Raw genomic sequence first — 10,972 nt, 5'->3', positions numbered from 1 at the left:
AGTGAGCCCTCAGAGCGAAATATATTGCTTGAGTGAGCCTGAGTGAGCTCCATTTTTTTTTTTTTTGCTGACACAAAGGGAACATCCATAACACATAGAATACACGATATGCATATACAGCAGCAGTATAACCACATAATAGTAACTGAATTACTGAAATAATTAGTTCATGCATTATTGGCAAGAATGCAACACTAGTGGGACATGCGAATGTCCTACCAGTGTTGTTTAATTCTCATTTAATCACGATCACGTACCGTAGCAGCATTTATCTTCAAAGTCAAGAAGGGAGCCGACAGATGGATATACGGAGTGGGATAGGATGTCAAACAGGAGAAAGTGCCTAACGACGGCCAGCCTGTCTGAGGCACTTTCTCCTGTTTGACATCCTATCCCACTGTAGCAGCATTTGCAATACGCTGGAGCTGATCCGCAGTTGCCGATAGTTTAGTATAGGCCTATTACAAAATTACTGTAAATTCTCTTTAACCCAAAGAACCTTCAATTCCTCCTAATGTTATACGTTCGAGCCCGCCATGGACAGAAAAGATGGTGAGCGAGTTTCCACCAATCTTGATCACCAACTGTATGCAGGAATCGGATGGTTGGCCCGGCTGTTCCCAGCATCGCGCTATTTGTTCGGTATATCAAAACAAGTCGGTTTATACGAAGGACCATAAATTACGAATCGAAGTCTTGCATGACGGACATGAACGGCTGCTAAATATGACGGCCCTAACAGGACATGGAACATATTCTTTGAAAAGTGCAAGCAGCATTGGCAACTCATCACTGGCGTAAATCATGGCGAGGTCAGGGGGGTCCTAACCCCCCCCCCCTCCTTGTGTTCAGGCTGAGGGGGACGCCCCTTGCAAGTGCCTTCCTCTTGAGATTTATTTTTCGAACATCATATTTGAATTGATTGACAGTAAAGTATAGCGCTCTTAACTTTTTAATGCCGGTTTATTTCGTAGTGCGTGTGTACCTGTGTTCAATACTCTTGAGCTGTGTAAAGGTGTATTGAAATCGTAACTACCATTCGATCGGTTTTCAAGAACACTCAATAGCACAATGCAATTACGTGAGGTGAGAACCCATGCTTGTTTCTTATTTTAAAAAATATTCATTTGAAGGCATGACTTTAAATTTTATATCATTAAATACAAAACCTATATTTATAAAAATAAAATGGCCGCCATGGCCAGGAGAGTGTCTCCCCTTGTGGTTTTTCTGGATTTACGCCACTGCAACTCATTATGTTTTATGAGTCTGATATCAGTAGCCGCCAAATGGCGGCAAAACGAAGAAGTGATCTTACCATGGTGGCATGTTTGAGCTTCTTTTCCTGCATGAGAAAAGATGAAGTCAGGTGAAAACATGATAAAGAAAGATATTCAGCGGTCAGTGTGATTATCGGATGACAGGGAATATGTACGCGTGGAGACCTTGTAGTGTAAGTACTGACGTTACGTTTTCACATAGAATAAAGAAAAGACGGTAGGCGACGGACATCCCTACAACTTTCAGCGGCATCCCTCGCGTTTTTTCTTCATTGCTCTCTTTATAATAATATGATAAATATTGTTGGGGTTTAACGTCCCAAAACCGCGATATAATTATAAGGGTCGCCGTAGTGAAGGGCTCCGGAAATTTCGATCATCTGATGTTTTAACGTGCACCAAAATCTAAGTACACGGACCTCTAGCATTCCACCTCTGTCGAAATGAGGCCGACGCGGCCGGGATTTGATCCCGCGACCTTTGGGTCATCAGTCGAGCACTATATCCCCTAGACCACCACGGAGGGCGTTGTTGCTCTCTTAGAAAAACACGCCATTTGCACGCTATACCACACTCTAAGAAAGAGAAAGAGTCCTTTGACTCTTTTTTTTTTTGGGTGACCAGACTTGCCATCTATATGACTCTCTTTAGAAAGACAGGTGAACCCTCTTTGGAGACCATTATACTCTCGTCGGAGAGTCGTAGGGGGACCCAAAAGAGAGTTAACCTGACTCTTTAAGGAGAGTCATATACGAGTAACATATACTCCCTTTTTTTTTTTCTTAGAGTGCGCCTGGAAACCCACACCTCGTCGATACCTGTACTGTCACCGATACCTACGCAACATCCTACTTCGATACGTCGTCGTACATTCTGGCGAAATATCAATACGTGAACGCGTTCCAAGTAAAAACTTCTGCTGAGGCCCGACACGGGGTCATCACGAAGTGGTCTGATAGGCCACTTTGCTACAGCGTACCGCGGTGACCTATCACGCAAAGATAAAGATCGCTGACAGTCCGGATAATAATCTATCGTACACTAAAGCCGTGCACTCGCTCCGATTGCAACACACCGACCACTCTTTTCGCGACGAACGCGTGGTTATCTTCGTTAGTATCACGCGGGCGAGTCTCATATCACATGGGTTGTCTCCCTGGTTACCGCGCGCGAGTGCGCAACACTGGGAAGCTTTGTGTCGAGTGTCTTCTAAAGAGACCTCATCAGTAAAGTGCGCCGTGTAATTGCGGCTGCGACGGCACCCACGACAAATGCCTTGCGATGAGGAGCGCCCCGGTGCACCAATACCGATCTCTCCTTAAAGGGACACTAAAGAGAAACAATGAATTGGTTTAGATTGATAAATTGTGCTCTGAGAACTCTAATGTAGTTAATTTCGCCATCATAGGCCTATTAATAGAGGAGAAAATCAAGTTCAAAATCTCATTTTTAAATTTCGCGCCGAAATATCCCGTGTGACGTCACGGATTTCAAAGTGTATTTATCTTATTTTGGTGCCATTAGCTCAACAAAATTACCCCAAACTTTGTATGTTAAGTCTATAGCCCAATCAGAGGACAATGTACTTAATTTTTACCGATTAGGAACTACGCGTAGTCCCTAGAGGGGCCATCAAAACATGTGACGTCACGGCGAATGGTGCGGAAACTTCAATGTGGCGTAGCCATCCACCTTTTGCTTTTGCGCGTTTTCTCCCTTACTAAGCGTCTTCTCGCAGCAAGCGTGGGGTTTTTGGTATCGTGAAAGAGTACTTTACTAAAATGAGAAAAATTGTTCTGATCTTTAGTGCCCCTTTAAGGGGGTATGCTAGGGTAAATGGGTTGTCTTGGTTTCAGCTTTGCGTCTCAGGAACTGTTCCAAGTTTTATTTTGAAGTTTCGCGTGTTCAGTAAGAAAGCTGTTGGCCTTCACTTTGTACAATTCTTACCCCGTAGCTTTTCTTTTTTTTGCATTTGAGTACCATATTATAGACTAGGGTGTAAAATGAAACGTGCCCTTTGTCAGAAACAAAGAACAGTAGGACCATCATGAAATTTTGCATGCTAATTCCGCATACTAGTGGCTTCAATCCCTAGCCTAAAAAACAAATTCCCACATTTAGTTCACATGAAAAAAAAAATTGACCTCACTTGTCACGTGCTTTAGGCGAGATTTTCCGATTAATATTTTTCTTAATTGTAGGTGATGCAGCTTTTCAAAATTTCAACTTCAGACTATTTGGGAGGGATTTAAGTATAACCTGAGGCAATGTCAGCGCAATCGGTCGGGTACATTTCCAGAAAAGATACATCAAATTTCGATAACTCTGAAAAAACTTATGATGAGAAAAACGCACTTTTACTTAAACAAAGAAACGTGGAGAGTGCTTACAAGATAAAGCAATGACTACGCTACACAAGCATTCCTAGTGGGAGAATTCGCAACCAAAGCTTATGAAAATAGCAGGAAGTGAATATATTTTGCAGATCTAGCCATATTTGTTATAAAAAATACATACAGAAACAATGATAGAAAACAACATGTCACCCAACCCTCGCAACCGTCCGGCGGCGCGGCTTTTGGCGCCATTTTTAAATGGCTTCTCTAGCGCTCCTACGCACTCACCAATGCAGGCGTTTGGTCCTCAGATTCTGTATTATTTTTTACTGACGAAATCAAATAATCGCTTCTTTGGTCGATTTGCCCTACCAACAAAGGGGTACTAACCAGAAAATTTTGAGTTGTTTTTTTTTTTTTGCGTCAACTGAAAGGCGAAGTCCTTAAAATGCCAGAAAATGTGCTGGTAAGTTTTTGCCGCTAAGTGCGGGTGCACCATCATACAATTAATTGCATCGTGTTTTAACCCTTTCGCGGCCGTTGACGAGTACAATCGTCCCGAGATTTTCTAACAAAATGACCGATGACGTCTGTACTCGTCATCAACAAAAAGTGTTCCCACACGGAACCAATGAAGACAATACTCGCCATCATTTTGTTCCTTGACGCTAGATGCGCATGCTTGTTCATGCCGGGCCATTTGCGTCTCGGCTTTCATTTTACTGCTATTTTTCATTGTATTGCCATGCGGTGAAGCCACCTTCGACTTATCTTGTTTACGCGATTGGTGAAATAAAGGAACACTGATTTGAAAGAACGGTACCATTCACAAAAAAAAGAAGCTCGACAACATGATCGAAAAAAAAATTCGGTGATTATAACACGTTTTTCTGCTTTTCTTACGGTCGCGAAAGGGTTAAAAAGCTAGTATTGGTTCCTACTGTACCCTGACGTCACGACCCGGTGCGTGCTCCTCGTCACGTGCTCGCGCAAGATGCAGTTGTTAGTAGCTGCCCTCGTGTTTCGTGCCGGAAAATTAAAATTATTACATTGTGATGGGTGGCGTGTGAGCATCGCCATAGAGCTCGCTCACAGGCAAGGCAGCCGCATCGCGAGATGATCACCTTCAAGATGGACGATCGTTAATCGAACGTATAGAAATAAACAGTTCTCTTTAATCCAGTGTAATCGGTCCTTCCATCAAGATATTCTACCCCATAAGTTACGTACTTATGGCTAACATGGCGCAGCCGACGTCGAACACGGATTCCAACGAGAACAACGATCTACGGAGTGAAATTCAAGACATTAAGTCACAGCTGCAGACGCTTCTCCATGCCCTGAACCTCGGCACCGATCGCGACCAAGATCAACGGCCAGAGGGAGGAGAAAGACCTGCAGGAGGGGAACGCACGCACCAAGGGCCCGCAGAGCCACGCACGTCCACCGTTCCAGACCTGGATCCCGCTCACGTAGGCGATGGAGACAACGCAACGCACCCCGTCGCCTTGAACGATGTTCTCGGCGTCATCGTAGAGACGCAACGTCAGCTTGCACAAGCATTGCAACAGAACACCCAACCACTTCAGGTACACTCGTCCGGCGATACAGCCTCAGCTATAAATACCTTCCAAGGAAACCCGCGAGAAAGCGTGAAAGAATGGCTTGCCGAGATAGAACGCGTAGCGTCTCTTGCAAACTGGACGCAGTCGCTCGCGATGTTGAACGCCATCACGCGTCTCCGTGGAGCGGCGCGCGACTGGCACAGTTCCTACGGTATTTACATCCAAGATTGGGAGACATGGAAGCATGCTATCACGGAGCGTTTCCAAAGAAAGATGAATCTGCAAGAGTTTCTAGTCTATCAAAACGAGCGGAAACTGCTCCCAACTGAAACAATCGTACAATATATGTACGCGAAGAACGCTATGCTTGAGAAAGCCCCTCACAAACTCGCCGCGGAGGAACGCATATCGCTCATCTTGAACGGCATCGAAAACGACAAGTGGGCTACGCCGCTAGCGTCTCAAAACTGCAATTCCGTGCTGGAACTTATTGACCGAGCTGCAAACCTCGACTCACGACGAAAGCTAGTAGTTGATTCATGTACCAATCCCAAGTATATGCCGATGAACAAGACAGATGGATCGCGCCATTTCAGCTCTACCTACGCGCAGAAACCGTTAGCTGCCAACCGCCTAACGGACATCAGCCCCCGAGAGCGAAGATGCTTCAACTGTTCGGTGTTCGGTCATATATCAAGAGACTGCCCAAAACCAAAAACCATCGCAACTCTCAAAGCAGAGCAAAGACGGAACAGCAGGCAAGATGCAGCGTTTGACAGATCCGAGGACCGAAATGTCCACTGCTTCTTGCGCACCACGGGAGACGCGCTTCCCATCGTGACAGCCCACACAACAGGAGGTACAGAACTCAGAGCATGCATCGACACTGGATCAAATGTATCCATAGTGGACCCCAAGGCTCTACCTGCCAGTGCAGAAAAGGCGACCTGCAAGGACCATGAATTAGTAACGGTTCTCGACAAACAGATCAAACCCGAATGGACGACTTCACTGTCAATCATTGTGGGTAAACTAACAACCAGAATTCCCGAAGTACTTGTCCTCCCGTTGCCACCGACATGGACTTATTATTAGGTTCAGACTGGAGGAGTCTGGCCAATGTTGATGTAACATTCCATGTTTCAAACGACGTCACGCTCATCAGCCTACCTACCCAGGCCGCAACCCAACAAGTTGTCGATGCAGTAAGCCCACAGCAACCACCACGAACAGGAGAGGCACTGATTTCTACATTCACCACGCAAACGCCACATCAAGCGAAGGAGAACACCACCATGTTTGTCTCGTTAAAGCCGATGACTCCAGGACCAGACCCGGAGCTCGAGCAGAAAATAACGGCTGCGGTCAAACTGATGACACGGGACGCATCACCAGAAGAGCGCGAGAAACTCCATGCAATATTAGCAACTAACCATGATGCCTTCACGACGCATGTGAATCGGCTGGGAACTTGCCCGCACACCGAACATTCAATCGATCTACGGGATTCCATTCCCGTGGCTTCACGACCATACAGATGTTCATATGCGGACCGGGAGTTCATGAGGAAACAGGTCAGTGATTATTGGAGAGAGGAATCATCGTACCAAGTCAGAGTGAATACGCTGCTCCTACTCTTGTAATTGACCAGCCGAACCATCCCACTACACCGAAGAGAATGGTTCACGACTACAGGAAACTGAACGCCAAAACTGTGAATCCGCCCTATCCAATGCCACTGATGGAAGATGCTCTTGACGACATCATGAGAGATCGGTCACGTTACTTTACAACCATGGATATCAAGACCGCTTTCCTCACGATCCGTGTCAAGCCTGAAGATACGCACAAGACAGCGTTTGTGACACCTGATGGAAAATACGAGTATCTTCGCATGGCGTTTGGATTTTGTAAGGCTCCTCAGACAATGCAGATGGTCATGCGGAGGACTTTCGACGGTCTCGCACGCACTACCACATACATGGACGACATTGCGCAGGGAGCAAGCACCATTTCAGAGGCCCTCGCACTTCTGGAAGAGGCATTACGCCGCGTGATACGCAACGGCTTGAGAATGGACATTGAAAAATGCCAATTCGTGCGCGACCAGGTGTCGTTTCTTGGCTTCATGATTACCTCAGAAGGCAGGGTACCTGACCCAAAACGGATCGAAGCCATAGACAAATTTGAACCGTCAAGAGACGAAAAGCATCTTTACTCGTTTCTGCAGTTCCTCAATCACTTCAGAAAGTTCATTGAGAACTTCTCAGCAAAGACGCAGCACTCCGCAAACTCCTCACCAAGGACACCAAATTCTTTTGGACGATGGAACATCAAGAGATCGTGGATTTGCTGAAACAGGCCTTGAAGAACCCTCCAATACTTGCAAACTTCCGCAGTGACTGTCCGTCAACAGTGCACACTGACGCCAGTCAGAAAGGTCTAGGCGCCATACTGACACAGACGCAAGAATCCCAAGAACGTGTGATCGAGTATGCAAGTCGTGCGCTGAACACTCACGACAGCCAACTTCACTCGAATATGCTGGAGTGCATGGCCTTCCACTGGGCAATTACCGAGAAATTTGCCATTTACCTCAAAGGGGGTCCAAAGTTCACAGTAATCACAGACAATCTGAGTCTCACATATTTGGTGCAAAAGGCTGCAACAAACCGCCGCTTCGCACGCTGGACCATTGATCTAGCCGAGTTCGACTTCAAGATTTGCCATCAGCCGGGCAAACAGAACAAGGCAGACGCCCTGTCCCGACTCGATGGACCAGACAGAGAGCAGGAGTCTCTCTCAACCACTAAGACGCCAAGTGGCAGGCTGATCTGCTTGGCAATTGTAACAGGCAGCAGCAGCCTACGTGAACAACAGTCGTGTGATTCGGACTGCCAACGTTTTCGACAAAAAGCAGAAAAGGGCTGCGCAGAGTTCGCAATGAGAAACAACATTCTCATTAAGTGTGACACTGACGGAACTGGTACCAAGGTGGTAGTGCCCAGCACACTCAGGGAAGTAGTACTGCAGATGTGCCATGACGCTACCGGGCATATGGATACTCAGCGCACTCTGAATCAAATCCGGAGAAGATACTGGTGGCCTAGCATGTCGCGACACGTCAGAGACTACGTGCAATCATGTAACACGTGCAAGAGAATAAACCGCAGGACTACGACGCCGGAAGGATCCTTACAACCAAGGGAGATTCCATCAGATCCAAACACAGTGATATCACTTGATCACTTCGGACCGTTGGAAGAGCGCAACGGATACCAACACGTACTAGTTTGCATCGATCATGCCACACGCTACATAGATGCAGTGGCCGTCTCCACTACTGCTGCGATGTACTACTTGGACTACCTAATGAACACATGGATACCAAGATTTGGAGTCCCTAAGGCGATCGTAACGGATCAGGCAAAGGGATTCGTCAACAAGAAGACAACAGCAGTGCATAGACGCTTGGGAATCACTCATGACAACGCCCCCGTACTGGCCACAGGCGAATGGCTTGGTAGAACGAATTGTGGGAATGCTGAAGAACATACTTCGCAAGATAATTGAACCACACCGTGACTGGGACAGGAAAATTCCAGAGGCTGTCTTTGCCATAAACGTCTCGTGGCAGAAATCATCTAGATACTCACCGTTCGAACTGATGCACGGGTACATTCCACGTGTTCCGGGCCAACTTCATCTGGGTGATGTGGAAGAGGACCTAAACGAAGTGTCTAGGCTCGCAGAGCTGGCCAAAAAGCGAGAACAAGCCAAAGAAAACCTCGAGCAAAGTCAGAGGGCTGCTAAAAGTCGATATGACGCGAAGCGCAAGGAACCAAACTTCCAGCTAGGAGACACGGTGTACTGTACGCTAGGATCACGATCATCGACCCTCGACCCATTCTACGAAGGACCATTCGAAGTAGTGGAACTCTTAGGCGGCAACACGGTGAAGATTGCACGCATCCAAAACCGCCATCACCGACAAAAGGAGAGAGTAGTCAATGTAGCTAGAACAGCTACGCAGACACTCTGTGCGAAACCCCAGCTTTCCAGAACTAGGAGAATCGTTCATCGGTCAGCAACTACGACAACGTTTAGAGGACAGACCAGAAAACCAGGAAATCGAGTCTCTACAAGGAAACCTAGGAGTGGAGAACAGATGCGGTAAATTGAACAACAACCACGGAGTCCTGAATGGCGAAGCTGAAGTACCTTACAGAACGCGCCAGCTGCCACTTAGAGCCTGCCGACTCCCACGCCATCTCAAGGACTACGAGATCTGAGGACAGATCCAAATTATGTTGGGGCGTGTGAGCATCGCCATAGAGCTCGCTCACAGGCAAGGCAGCCGCATCGCGAGATGATCACCTTCAAGATGGACGATCGTTAATCGAACGTATAGAAATAAACAGTTCTCTTTAATCCAGTGTAATCGGTCCTTCCATCAAGATATTCTACCCCATAAGTTACGTACTTATGGCTAACAGGCGGATTCGAATAAAAATATTCCACAGATGGTAGTTTGTGACCAGCTACGTTATGTAAACCTTCCTGAAATGCGTTGGCAGGCAAGTGTTCCAGCGCCAAAAACCTCATACGAGGCACTGCTTTAGAAAACTGGATCACTCGACTCGATATTCGTAGCCGTCCACCAGAGTGACCATCTTACCTCCTTCTCCACCTTCTTGAGAGTTTTGCGGGTCTGCATGGTCGTTCCGGCTGTCGTCCTCGGCAAGCTAGCTGCGAAGAAGTCCGGAAAAATCGCAGCTCGGAGCGAAGGGCACGTCTACGCGGCGATGCGAACGTTCTTCTTCTGTCGCGTGAGGCAGGGGAGTCTGTTTGTTTGTTTGTCGCCTAAAAGAGCCTGGCTCATACCCACGAGAGGGATTGGCCGCACTGACAATTATAAATAGAAATGCAAACCCTATGAAACGTCAAAAGAAAGAACGAAACACAATGTAAACGCGAGTCACTGATTCTGATGACGATTCCTTGATTTCTGCCTTCTTCACTGGAGTATACCAACTTTAGTCGAATGTGAAGGTTTAATTGCGCAGTTTTCAAGGCATTGCAAACTTTATGTGAGAGATGAAAAACCCACGAGGTTTCTAATGCGCTCGCCTGAGACGACTGGATTGTTGTTGTTGTTGTTGAGCCTCTACACATGGCTCATACCCACACTGGGGTATTGGCCAAGAATTGTTGATATGAAGTTTTAAATATGATTAGTTATAACTAATGATTAAACACAAAAGACAAGCAAACATATAAAAGAACGAGTGCAATAATTCGAAAGTCATCTTCTTTTTTTGCTTTATTTTCATTTCACTCGATCGTATCTCGCTTGTAACCAAGCCGATCTGACTTTCTCCTAGAAATCGTCTCAGTTTACTCGTTGGACCCGAATTCGACTGAGCAGGTGCATCAGTGCCCGTGCAGAAAGGCTTAGAAAGGTTCTCTTTATTAATCAAGATATACGATTTAATGAAATTGCTTGTTTGTTTGTTGAGAGGATGATCTTTACGAACGTTTTCAGAGGTAACAGATCCAGACAGGAAAAAATAAAAAGAGCAGCCATTCTACTCTGACAAGGTAGATGACCAGCGAAGGTGTTTCAGCACACAACACAGACGTGGCCCACAATTTCGAAACGTAGCCGATTACACACACTGCAACTAAATCCGAAGTGTCTGTCCAGAAAAGTTCTTTTTAATTTAGCGCATACTTTAATCCACGTGAGCAGCACGCGTATTCGTGCCGCGTCATGCGTCGTTTGTCTGGC

This window comes from Rhipicephalus sanguineus, chromosome 9, assembly GCF_013339695.2.
Source record: "Rhipicephalus sanguineus isolate Rsan-2018 chromosome 9, BIME_Rsan_1.4, whole genome shotgun sequence".
Classification (NCBI taxonomy): domain Eukaryota; kingdom Metazoa; phylum Arthropoda; class Arachnida; order Ixodida; family Ixodidae; genus Rhipicephalus; species Rhipicephalus sanguineus.
This window is presented reverse-complemented; position numbering follows the sequence as displayed.